We start from the raw sequence: 13850 nt of genomic DNA, 5'->3' as shown, positions 1-13850 counted from the left end.
AAAAATTGACCTTCAAGTAATGTGATTTGAGCTACGAGTCGGACTAAGTTCTGGGTAAACTTTAATCGAGTCAAGTTTCAATCAATAGTAAAGTTTGTATTAGACTCGAGTCGAATTTAAAGTTGAATAGATTCTTATCAAATCGAGCTATGTCGAGTTCAATTCGAACCGACTTATTTCTAACCTAAAATAAATTTTAGTGGTTTAAAAATAGGGATCAAAAGTGGCGATTGAAAATTTTATAGGGTCAAAAAGTTGAAGTTTTTTATAGTGATTAAACGAAAGTTGATATATTTATAGGGATCAAAAACATATTTAACCTAAAATAAAATTACCTCTTCCCTTCAATATACACATGTCTTCAAAATGACTCTGTAAAAATAAAAACACATATTTTAAATATGTAATTTGAAATGTTTCCTATTTTAACCCTGTAATATACGGGAAGTCTAAAAAAGTGATTTAAAGGTTGAATAATATAGGGTGCTTAACACGCCTTGAAAAAATCATGACAAAAATCCAACATCTATGACACTTTTCTAGACTCTTTGCATATTAATTTGTCAAAAAATATGAACTATCTCATATTATTAAAATATGTATTTTTATTTTTACATTCTCATTTTTCAGATTTCACGTATATTAGAGGGTCAATTTAAATAAATTACTCCATATTTTATCCAACGAAGCTATTTTTCACGAATCTTTTTATCGCAAATTGCATCAAAAAGATTTGAGTTTTTCTATTCACACCCTATATATTTCTGGTTACACCCAGTTTTTTTAAATTTTTTTTGATAATACCAAAATCATCCTTTTATATAAATTTTCATAAAATCTTGATTTGATTCATTGTCACTCTAAAATTTCACTCTTTTTCACCCACCAACGATTAAACAATCATGATGTTCAATTAATCTCTATGGAAGATTAAAGAGTGAATCAAAATATCTTTCATTCATACTCGATTGTATATAAATAAGTGAATTTTTTCTTCTTTTTCAATAACGCTGGTTTCAATTTTCTTCTTCTTGTTCAACTGCACTGTACGACAGTTTCAGTTTTACATTGTTGGTGTTAACTTAAATTCAGTTTAAGTAGGTTCATGTAAACTTAGTTTACATAATCTACTTAAACTTAGTTTACATAACCTACTTAAACTGATATTACGTATAATCATTGAACAATGTTGAACTTTTAGATGTACACTTAAACTCAATTTACATGACCTACTTAACTGAGTTTACATGACCTACTTAAACTGAGTTTAAGTATGTATACTTAAACTAAGTTTACATGAGCTACTTAAACTAAGTTTACATGATCTACTTAAACTGAGTTTAAGTATGTACACTTAAACTTAGTTTACATGACCTACTTAAAATAAGTTTACATGTACATACTTAAACTGAGATTACGTAGAATCATTGAACAAGATTGAACTTTTAAATGTACACTTAAACTCGGTTTATATGACCTACTTAAACTGAGTTTAAGTATGTACACTTAAATTCAGTTTACATGACCTACTGAAACTAAGTTTACATGACCTACTTAAACTGAAGAGGAATTTTAGAGTGTAACCAAAAAAAAAAAAAGATGCTTTTTAAAAATTAAATTTTATGGAAGGATAATTTTATCATTTTAAGGTGTAACCAGAATTAAACAGAGTCTAATTAGAAAAACTCAAAAGATTTTTATCACGAATTGCATCATGCAGTGATAAATAGCCTTTGTGACCATGTCGTGAATTTTTTTTTTTCTCTATGTTACGCACCGTTGTATACTTCTATGTTAGTATTTTGTTCAAGATGGAAAGCAAATTTAAAAACGCATTTATACCTTTTCTTTCACTTTAACCACCAAAACAACCTTATATTTCATAATTTTTTTTTTTTTTTGGTAGATAGACGAAATGGCAAAGCCATTATAAACTCACACACATAAGTGAAGGTACCGGGGTTCGAACCCCGGTCATGGCATCCGGCCTAACAATTTCGGCATTTTGCCAGTTGAGCTAGGACTTCTGGATTATATTTCATAAATTTATTATATATTAATTGAGTTTAATCAATATAGGCTGCGTACTTACACTAATACATAGAGGTGAGAATAGGTTAGGTCAAATTAAACTTTGCAATGTTTAAGTTTAAACGGTAAAAAATATTAAGGTTTAAATCTAACATGTAGCTGTTCATAAGCTTATTTCTTTTTGTCGGAGTTTGACTTTTTAAAAGTCTGATATGACATGTTAGCATGTTCAAAAGTCTACTTCATATGAACGTATTTAAATAGATAATTTGATTTACGTTTACATAGAGTGACAAATTATCAATTTGATAATATTAAACTTTCATTTATTATTTAACATGACATTTAATTTTTTTGATTATGCATGATATGATATGATATTTCAATTCTAGTTTATAATAATAAAATTAAATATGAGAAAAACAATGTAGATTAATAAACGTAAACCGGACATGTTAACCAATTTATAATTTAATTTGAAGTGTAAAATATAATATATTTAATACTAATAAAAAATTATTCATATTTGTTTAAATAAGCCAGTCTGATTGGTCTTAAAAGACTTTTCTTATGCTCTGTGATCCGGTCTTTCTGTCTAAATGTTTTTTTGGTCTATCCTATTAAAAAAAATGATTTGGTTTGGATTAAACGTAGATTATACCGTAGACCATTGTAGCATGACATAACTTATTTTCACTCGTAGTTTCACATACATTTTTTTGACATAACTTTTTTAACTAAAAGTTACATTTTTTGTTAGGAGAGCAAAATAGATCTCAATATTTTTGTCACAAGGGCAAATTGAGTATTTACTCTTACAATAATAACAACATAAAAGTATTACTTATACTCATTCATTAGATTTCGGAAAAGACATTCAAATAAAAAATAATTAGGGGACATTCAGATGACTTAAAAGGTGACGTTTTTATTTAATCAAATAATAAACTTTGTTGGAGCCTATCTAATGTCAAGTTTTCCTTGACAGTAGATAAACAAATGGTCACGATAAAATGTAATCAAAAAAAATGGTCGCGATAACTCGCAAGAAATAGCAACGCGGCTAGACTGAGTCACACGATTATTCGTATGGAAAGATTGATGATACATTTGTATTGGCATTGATATTTGAGTAAATAGGTAATTACCCTCCTGAAATTGTAAGTTTCGTCAATTACTTTCATGAAATTAACAAAATGTTAACTACCTCCTGAAATTGCACAACGTTAATCAATTTACCCCATCCGTCAAATTTTTCATTAGTCAACATGACGTTTTGCAAATACCCCCCGAAGTTTTGCACTTATGTGCAAAATGCCCCCTGAACTTTAAATTTATTTATTTATTTCTTATTCTTGACTCAAAAGATATTAAAGATAAACAATTAATGATTAACTTCAATATTTAAGGTTACAATAGTGATATATCCTCTAAAGAATTTGGATAATACATTATGTCTCTAACACATACATTTCTTAGTAATTTCCATCGATGATGACTCAGCTAGCAAAGGTAACTTTTAGATTTAAGTTGAGATAAGAGTTCATCATCTTTAGCTTGTAGTCTTTGGTCGTCTATCGCATGCCCCTTTAAGAATGAAGGAGCCATGTAAATATTAAAGTTAATCATTAATTGTTTGTCTTTAATATCTTTTGAGTTAAGGATAAGAAAAAAAATATATAAATTTTCAAGTTCGGGTTGCATTTTGCACATAAGTGCAAAACTTCAGGGGGGGTATTTGCAAAACGTCATGTTGACTAACAGAAAAATTTGACGAATGAGTTAAATTGATTAACGTTGTGCAATTTCAGGGGATATTGACGTTTTGTTAATTTCATGAGGTAAATGACGAAACTACAATTTCAAGAGAGTAATTGTCTATTTATTCTAAATATTTTGTCCAAAAAGGTCTTTGTCTATGTATCTCTCTATAAAATAGCAAGAGAGAAAGAAGATGAGGTCATCATCATCTTCTGGTGGGTTTGAATTTCAGATGCCATTGCACTACCCAAGGTACACTCAAGCTGACTATGAGATAATGCCTGAGTGGAGGCTTGATTGCTTGCTCAAACAGTATGGCTTACCAATCATTGCTGATCTTCAACAAAGGAGAATCTTTGCTATGGGAGCCTTCTTATGGCCTCATTCATCCTGAATATCGATCATCACTCATACATACATATATATACTAGGTGATCCTCATATTTTAATTTATTGCTTTCTTGGTATATAAGATACTCCCTCTCTCCCTTAATGTAGCTATCTATTGCATTTTTCACATTTTTTAAGAAAAGTTGTCACTGTAATTAATGTGTCTGTTTTGTGTATTAATATTACGAAATTGTCTTTTGTTTGTATGTGTATTAAATTTGACTTTTCATATTTCAAGACAAGATAGTGGTATTAATTAGGGATATGTTTAGAAAAAAATAATAAATGCATCTAGTAATTTGAAAAGGATTTACATTTAAAGACAAAAATAAAATCAAATAGATATTTACATATACGGAATGAGTATATAGGAAGCTATGTTTAATAGGAGAGTACGTTAGTTAGTAAGAAGACCGAAAACATTTGTAATCACTTATTCATAAATTATCTTTACACAAATACTAAAATGCTCACTTTTTTATTTAAAAACCAATCTATAAAATAAGGTTTTTTCTAGATTACCTTTGAAGAATGGTGGGTAATTTATCCACCAACCAATGAAAATGAACAATTTGTTGGTGGGGTCAAGATAATTCATGTATACCACTTAAAAATGTGCTTATGTGGCTAATGTGTATTGGTTGGGGTAAATTATACACCATTCTTCCATGGGTACCCTAGTTGTCACCATAAAATAATACTTTTTGTACTATTTGGATTATAATTTTTAATATATTTTTTTCATTAAAAAATTCCCTTATCTTAATTATCATAATCAGGGGCGGATGGTAGTACAAGGGAGGGGTAGCCCTTGCTACCCCAAAAAAAAATATTTTTCTGAGCGAGTGGGTATATTTTTATATTTAACTACCCCTAATAATATATATTTAGCTACCCCAAGTTTAATTTTAAGTGAAATAATTTTTTCTATCTTTATTTAACTTTCGGTCGAACTTCAAATTATTTGATAATGTCGTATAGGAACCGAAAGATTAATACCAAAAAGAGATAAATAATAAATAATAACAATATTTTGTTTATTTAACAAATAAAGTAATACAATTGTAGGCTCACACACTCTCAACCCACCAGCACCACACACTTTATAGCTTTGTTTGTATTGGTTTGATACTTCCCGTCTCAATAACAACAATAAAGAAAACTTTTTCAACAATAAAAATGATCAAGACAATAGTCATAGACAAATTAAATGTACAATGAGTTTCTTGCAAATAACCTATTTATTAACATTTGAAAACACATTATTAATCTATTATTAAACAAACAATTATTGATGAAATTGGGTTCTTGAAACATATTTTGCCAACGTTTCGAAATACTCCATCCATCTCTAAATAGTCGTTTGAGGTTTATGCATGATTATTAAGGAAATGATTAATTGTGTTGATTTTGATGGTAAAACTAGTATTACTAAAACATCCTTATTAATCGTAGTTAGTGATGTAGTTAAGTTGGATGAAATTCAATAAATAAGAGTATAATAATGGAAAAAATAATAAATACTGCATTAATATTTTAAAGTGACAATTATTTTGAGAAAAAGAAAAGATGGTAAAGAGACAGTTATTATGAGACGGAGGGAGTAGCGATTTTTATGTTCCTAAGATTTGTTAATTTTAGTCCTTAATTTTTTGTTAGAGATTAAATTCAAGACTAAAAACACTTTTTTTTTTTAAAAAATTAAAAACAAAGACAAAAATTGAATAATTTTTTTAACCCTAAATTATAATTTATAAGACTAAAAATATATTTTATCCTTAAATTTAATATGTTTGTTTAAAAAAAAAAAAAATCTTTTTTATAGTTGACCCCTGCATAAATTTTTTGCGAGCTTCGCCACTGATCATAATTCTTCTCCCTGAGATCGATGGTCATGTGATGTGTATCTGCATGCTTCACTTTGTTTCACAAAAGCGTGTCTATATATTCATACCTATCATATAATAGTGATTGAAAACTTTATAGGGACTAAAAGTTGAAGGAAAATTTTAGAGGGACTAAAACAAAAAGTTGACATATTTATAGGGACCAAAAACATATTTAACCTTAGTTAAAATGGTACCTCTTTTTGAAACGCTAAATGGGTTCATAGATTTGCTTGTTCCTTGCATTTGATGAGATGAAATCATATGTATATATTTTTTCATATATCTGTTTGTTCCCTAATCTTTCAAACAAAAATAATATAAACTAAAAATAACACCGATAAAAAAGCATGAAAACTTATTTTCCTTTGTAAAACATACGCAAGTTAATTAAAGACCCTATAAATATACTAGTTTTTCGTTTTAATCATTTTAAAAAAATTATTCGACTTTTTAGTCTTTCAAAATTTTACTGAAAAGTTTATTATATTATAAAAATCTCTCCAAAAAATAAAGAGAATGGATCAATTGACACTCAGTCCAAATCTTAGCCCTTCATTTTAAAAATAATTAATGATCGTAATTAATTCATAATAATTGTTAAGGTGGGTGTTAATTAATGTCTGTCATTAATTCATAATAAATTGATTAACAATTGTACATACTTCGCATCTCAATTTTGCGGTGAGGCCTACGTTACCCTCTTTTGTTTAGAGGTAATTACTCTCTCATGATATCAACCAATCAAAATGCAATATACATAAGTAATATTAAATGTCAAATAAATGAGTAGATTTTTTCTAAAAATAAAAAGAGTTAATCTTAATCTTTTTTTTAAGGAGAGTTAATCTTAATCATAAGGTAACTTTTAATACTTTTAATTTTTATTTAATTTTTTTTAAACAGCAAATGATTTATTTTTTATATTAAGGTGTTCAATCTTAATTAATTTACACCACAAGACTTATAACACATCAAATTTTACATCAAATTTCTTTCATCTGGATGTCCTTAAATTCATCACTTACATTCATAAAATTTATTCCATTCCAGAACCCCGAACGTGAGAACAAAAACATCTCCTTCATTCAAATTTCTTCTTCTTTATTCTTTCCTATTGATCAATTCTTGTTTCTTTTTCATTCTTCTTCCCATTTTGAGTGTTCAATTTTGTCGTTCCAAACTACCGCAGTTTCCAATTATAGTGAGAATTATCGTTGTTTCTAGAACTGTGTCAGGTATCGTGACTTATTTTTTTTATTTAAGCAGCCAACCTAATAAAATCTTATAACACGGATAGACCTTCCTGACTATCAGCCAAAGCCTTTAAGTCCAAACAAAAGAACAAAAGCCTCTTCACATAACCATTTCAGCAGCCACCAAAAAAATGCTAGCAGACTCCCACAACATCACAACGGCAACACCTGCTAGCAGCCCTCAAAGTACAACAGATGACTTACTCAATTGTCATAATTAACTACCTCACAACCAAGAAAAATCAAATCAAAAAGAAAAATCAAGTCACCATACCTGACGTGGTACTGGAAATAACGACAATTCTCACGATATTTGGAATCAAACTAACGACGACGATTCTCACGAAAATTTAAAAATGCGGCAGTTGGGAACGACAAAATTGAACAATCAAAATGGGAAGAAGAAATTTTATGAATATAACTGATAAATTTAAGGACATTCAGATAAAAGAAATTTGATGTCAAATTTTAATTGTTCTAAGTCAGTCCTGTAATGTAAATTAATTAAGATTGAACACCTAAATATAATTAAGGCAAGATTACATTATGGGTCATTTATCTTATTTATTTGTAACACTTTGGTCCTTTATCTTTATTTTTCCCCGTTTAGGTCCTTTATCTTTATTTTTTCCCGTTTAGGTCCTTTATCTCTCTTAGAAGCACATATACATCTTTTTTTCTCATTTTTTATTAAAAATGAAAAAAAAAATCCAGAAATATGATGAAGATGTTCATCATCTTCATCTTTTTCCTTTGAATCTTCATCATCTTCTTTAAATAAATAAAAAATTCTAATAAAATATATCTCCAAATATCGTGAATTAATGTTATATTCACCTCAAATTTTCTTTTAAACACAAAAATCAAAACCTTAATTTCACAAATGTTGCAAGGCGGATGGTGGAGGCTTAGTCACTGGCGGAAGGGTAAGGCTTTACGAAAGTTAAGATTGTTCTGAAAACAACAAAATTGATGTGCAAAACTACTCTCAATTTTGGGGTTATTTTTATGCTGGTATTGAATATTGAGTTAGAAAATACTAATAATAATAATAATAATATATAGTGTGACAATTTTTATTTTTATTTTTTGCGATGAAACTAAATCTCTTTCTCTACAGGGTTTTGATTTATGTGTTTAAAAGAAGATTTGAGGTGAATATAACATTAATTCATGATATTTGTGTAGAATTTTTTTGATTCAATGAAGATGATGAAGATTCAAATGAAGAAGATGAAGATGATGAATATCTTCATCATATTTCTGAATTTTTTTCATTTTTAATAAAAATATATTTTAAAAAATAAAATTTTACAAATAAATAAGATAAATGACCTCTAATGTAATCATGTCTATAATTAAATAAAAATTAAAATTATTAAAAGTTACTTTATGATTATAATTGATTTTTTTTTTAAAAAAAATTGACTCATTTATGACATTTAATGTTATCAATGTATATTACATTTTGATTGGTTGATATCATGAGAGAGTAATTATCTCTAAACAAGAGAGGGCAATCTAAAAAATACCCAATTTTGCATATCCAGATATTGAAAGTTCCGATCCTTGCTCTCCTATGAAGATTTGTTTCAACAATTTTCTGCTTGCTCTTTATTTTCTTAATAATTTGTTAGTTTTTCAATAAACCTATCAGTAAGGATAAGGATCGGAACCTTTGTAAGTGCATGACCATTAAACTTGCCTTTGTTTATCTCATATATGGTGTTTTCTGCCATTACAAAGGTTGCATGAATCAATTTTTTTTTGTTGAACAAGGTTGTATTAATCAATTAAAAAAAATGGTGTTGTATGCCATCATCCAAAAGCCATGAGACACCACAAAGTAACGATTGAACCAATTAAGCTCCTCAAATATTCCTCAATCGTTCTGTACATGCACATAAACTCAATTTCTTATCAAATAACAATCAAAGATTGTGTATCGGATAAACTCTAACTAGATTTTTGGAGGAAAAAAACATAATTTTTACTGTGAAGCAACGTTGATAAATAAGGATTCAACATGTTAATAAGGAACCCTAAAACAAAAGGATTGAAGTTTTTGAGAGAGAGAGAGAGAAGAATGAAAGGAAAGATAGAGGCTTATTGTGTGCACAGAAGGAAAACACCCCACCTTAACAATTATTAGAATTAATCACAACCATTAAGTATTATTAAAATGAAGGGTCAAGATTTAGAGTAAGTGTTTAGACTTTACTCTTGAAGTCAATGGATCCCTTCTCAAAAATAAATAAAACATGAAATAAATATGAAATTTTATATTTTTTGCGATTAAAAGTTCATATTTAATTCTTATTTTGTTAAAAAATTCTTTTTTTTTAGAGGTTTTTTCAATACTTTACACATTTATGCACGATTTTATTAAAAATGCAAAGGTAACACATGAATTGACTTAAAAATATGAACCAAAAATGGTGATTGAAAATTTTATAGAAACTAAAAATAAAAAAAATTATAAACAAAAAATAAAATAAAAAGTCGATATATTTATAATGATAAAAACATATTTAACCCTTATTATTTAAAAACATGAAATGTGTCTATTTAGTAATGTGGTCATGTTTCAGGTCATAGTTGGAGTTGTTGAGGCAGGAGATGTATCATGTATGTATGTCCTCTCCATATGGTATAAGTTAATCTTGAAAGATAGCCAACATGATACATTTTGAGAGTGCTTCTTCCAGTACTCCAATCCAATATAAATTCATGTTTTCTTTGCTGATCATAGATTCATAGTAATATATGTCATCCAACGCTACCGGTACTTTCTCGTTCGATTCTTTTCATCTAATAAAGGGCTATGCATGAAGTAGTGGGATGTGGTCCAGTTTAGAACAAAATTATATGATGATGATTTGGATTGATCACTGATAGACACCGCATTCGACCAATGATACATTTTTCAATAGATTAACTAATTAATGAAAGGTCGGTCGGCCGGCATGACTAAGTAGCTAGAGTGAAGAACTTGGGCCAACTTTATGGTACAATTTGCTTTATGTCATCGTAAATAAACATGCAACCCCCCATCCTCTTCTTAATTACCCCTAACGTCTACTTTTATAGGGTGGGGACCCTTCATCGGAGGTTATACGAGGTCAATCTATAAATGTTTAGACCTAAAAAAATTATGTTGCTATTAGACAATAAGCTAGCAGCTGAATTTACAGGAAAATCAATTCTATTCGGTTGAACGAAGATAATGAAAACATGCGATAGACAGATCTTATTCACGTCTACAAAGATTTATGGGTTAAAGTTAAGTAAAATTTGACATTTGACTCGTGTTGTGTTTTTTGTTTATAGTTCTACTAACATAAACAACTATATTTACTTGAAGGCACGTTCCAAGGGAACGATGCATATATGGATAAGAGAAACAGAAACTCCACAAAAAGGGAATAAACAAGACATATGTGGGGCACTACGTAATCCTAGCTACGAGAAGAATTTCATATTACCTTCAAAAATAGCTAAAAGAGGCTAAATTCGGTAGGCCGTGTTGTTTTGGTCCAAATATTTACTTTTCTCTTTGAATACCACACTAGTACATTTCATTAACAAATTCAACCAATCAACATAAGCTTAGTTTGGTAAATTTATCTTTTTTTCATTATGCTTTTCATTTTACTTATACATTTCTTAGTTTAGCAACTCTCAAAAAACCTTGCTATATATTTAACACTCTTTTGAGGAGTTAAGGAACTCATAAGTCAGGGACATAGTATGAAACTCTGCATAATTGTTTGAAGTACAAAGGACAAACTATTGAGATCTATTATCACTTATCTAACTTTTAGATACGATAACAAATATGGCACGTCCGATAGGACACTTCAACGAATACCATTAATACATCAATTATCTAGGCCACGACTACATTTGTTGTATGCACTTACGCTTGGGTAGAAGTCTTAACAACATGGAGCAACCATCAGCTTCAACATCAAAGAGGATGGGCCCTCATAGACCTAATACGGAAAGAAAAAAAATCCATAGACACCAAATTTTATTCTACATCATGACATAAGAGAACGACGAGAGATGAGTGATGAATTCAAAAATCACCACTCATGGTTTGCCAATCTACAATCTTGAATCTCTCCCTTGGGTGCTTATGTGAATCCTGTATACCGTAGCTCTTCCATGAAGAAATTTCAAACTGGCACGCATTTCAAAGCAGTTAAAGATGATTAAAATATTTGAATTATACTCTTAGTTGTATTAAAATACGGTAGATGACAGCTTTTGTTGTTAATTTATCATTCCTCATCCGTATATACCAAGATATAGCAGATAAACTGGCAGTGCTACTTGCTTTTCTTAATCAACAACTATAAACTAGAATCAAGTAACTATATAATATTACATTAAAATTGTCGTGTGAAGACATTAATCTTTCAATTTTCTTTTTTTGGCAAATCCTTCAAGTTTTAATTAAAAGTGCAAAGTTATTTTTATTATTAATTAAAAGCACAAAGTTCAAATTCTTCTATTCAACTCCCTCCGTTTCAAAATACATGTCCAAGTCAACCACTTCACATATGCCAATGCATAATTTTGACTGTTAATATCTTTAATTTTCTAAAGTAAAAAATTATAAAAATTTAATATTTTGAAAATATTTGTCGAGACAAATCAAACAACATCTTACATGCTAATATTTGTATTTATATATTAGTTAAAAAGTATGGTCAAAGTAAGTCAAATGAATAGTGCACATTGGAAAAATTGGGCATGTATTTTGAAACGGAGGGAGTAGTATTTATAAAAACTGTTGAGGTTTGAATATAATTAAGGTCGCATTTATTAAAAATAGACTGTTCATGGATAGCACATAAAAAGGAGAGATTAGTTAACGGAACTCACAACAATTATCGAAAGCAAAAAAAAGCAATATATAGAGGGAAGACTTTTAGATCTACACTAGTATGCGAGACAAGACAGGCATATATAGAAGATGATGAGGAGGAGGAGGACTTGAATGTACTATATGCTGCTTTTCTGTTGTAACTTGTAACCGTTGTTGAAGGAGTATCTCAGATCCCTTCCCTCCCTCCCTAGTGTCAATATCCACCTACTCTCATCTTGATGATGTGAAATAAAATCATTTCTTTTTGAATAGAAAATATTATTTTCTCGAACAACCGAAACTTAATATGCCACAAGTAGAATATATATCAAAGTACTATTATGGAAAGTATTCCTTCCTAGGGCATGGGGGCACTTACCTCTACTATCAACGATGGGTTAATTCCCTAAAGTGTTTCTATTGGAACTAAACTGTAAATCTTGATGTTTCACCTCTTTAGCACTTAGAGCATCTATAACGGTGGGTGTTTCACCTCTTAACACCAAGTTTATATGGATACTCTCCCTTGTAAAGTGAATATATTTGGTGTTTATAGAGAATGGTACATATGTGCTATGTGGAAGAATCGTCTCTCTTCTCTTTTTTTTTTTTTTCTTTCCAGATCTCAATTAATAAATTGTATTTAAAATAAATGAATATTGTTGAAAGGCAATGATGAAAATCTATTAATTCAACTAGAAAAATGCTGAAATTGTTGAGCTGGATGTCACGACAACAGTTCGAACCCTGTTTACCATCATGTTAAAAAGACACCCTCATTATGGTAAAAAAAAGTTAAGCGTTTGTTGAAATGATATCTTTGGAAGCACTCTCTCTTTTCATTTTTTGTTGGTCCAATTTAATAAGTTCTATGAAAATAAATGAATTTTAAATATATAATGATATAGAGTTATTGGTGAAACCCTATCAATTTTTTTGAGGTGATGGGTTGGAGAATATTTTTTTTAAATAATAGCAAAAAAATTATAAAATGAGTCATTTGTATGTAGAAGATCCACTTGAGTAGGAAAATGATTCATAAACACCTTTTCCCATGCCACTTTTTGTACACACCCAACTAGGAGGCTATTTTGGTAATTTCATTACCTTTTTTTTCAATCCTTTTACTCTCCCTCCTAACAGAGAGTCCCCTTCTCTCTCTGCTATCTTCCATTCTCTCTACTCTTTCTCGACCCTCTCTCTATCTTTACCACCGACTGTGCAGGCGATGAATCTGAACGGTGGTGATGAGGACGGTGGATCCGGCAGTTTAAGAAACAAAAGGCCGGAGAAGAGGACGATGGTGATGGTGGTGGTGGGAGGTTGGTGGGACAGTGGCGGTGAGGTAAAGAAGTTGACGGAGGCAACGACGACAATGGAGTGAGTAGGACGGAGGTAGCCCAGATCTAAAAAAATGGATGGGAGATCGTCGTTTCCATCACCGTCGCCGGAAAAGAAGTTGACCGGCGGTGGTGGTGAGTTTTGGGATGTTGACGGTGGAGGTTAGGTGTGGCCGGTGGTGGTGTTCAGTGAGGGGGAAAGGAGAAAAAGGGTGAAGAAGAGAGAAAGGCGGTGACGAGAATGAAGGAAGAGAGAGAAGGGTAGACGGCGGCGGCGGTGGGTGCGGCGGCGGATTGTCTGAGAAGAGAG

Source organism: Medicago truncatula, chromosome 7 (assembly GCF_003473485.1).
Source record: "Medicago truncatula cultivar Jemalong A17 chromosome 7, MtrunA17r5.0-ANR, whole genome shotgun sequence".
In the NCBI taxonomy this organism is placed as follows: domain Eukaryota; kingdom Viridiplantae; phylum Streptophyta; class Magnoliopsida; order Fabales; family Fabaceae; genus Medicago; species Medicago truncatula.
Note: the sequence above shows the minus strand (reverse complement) of the source record.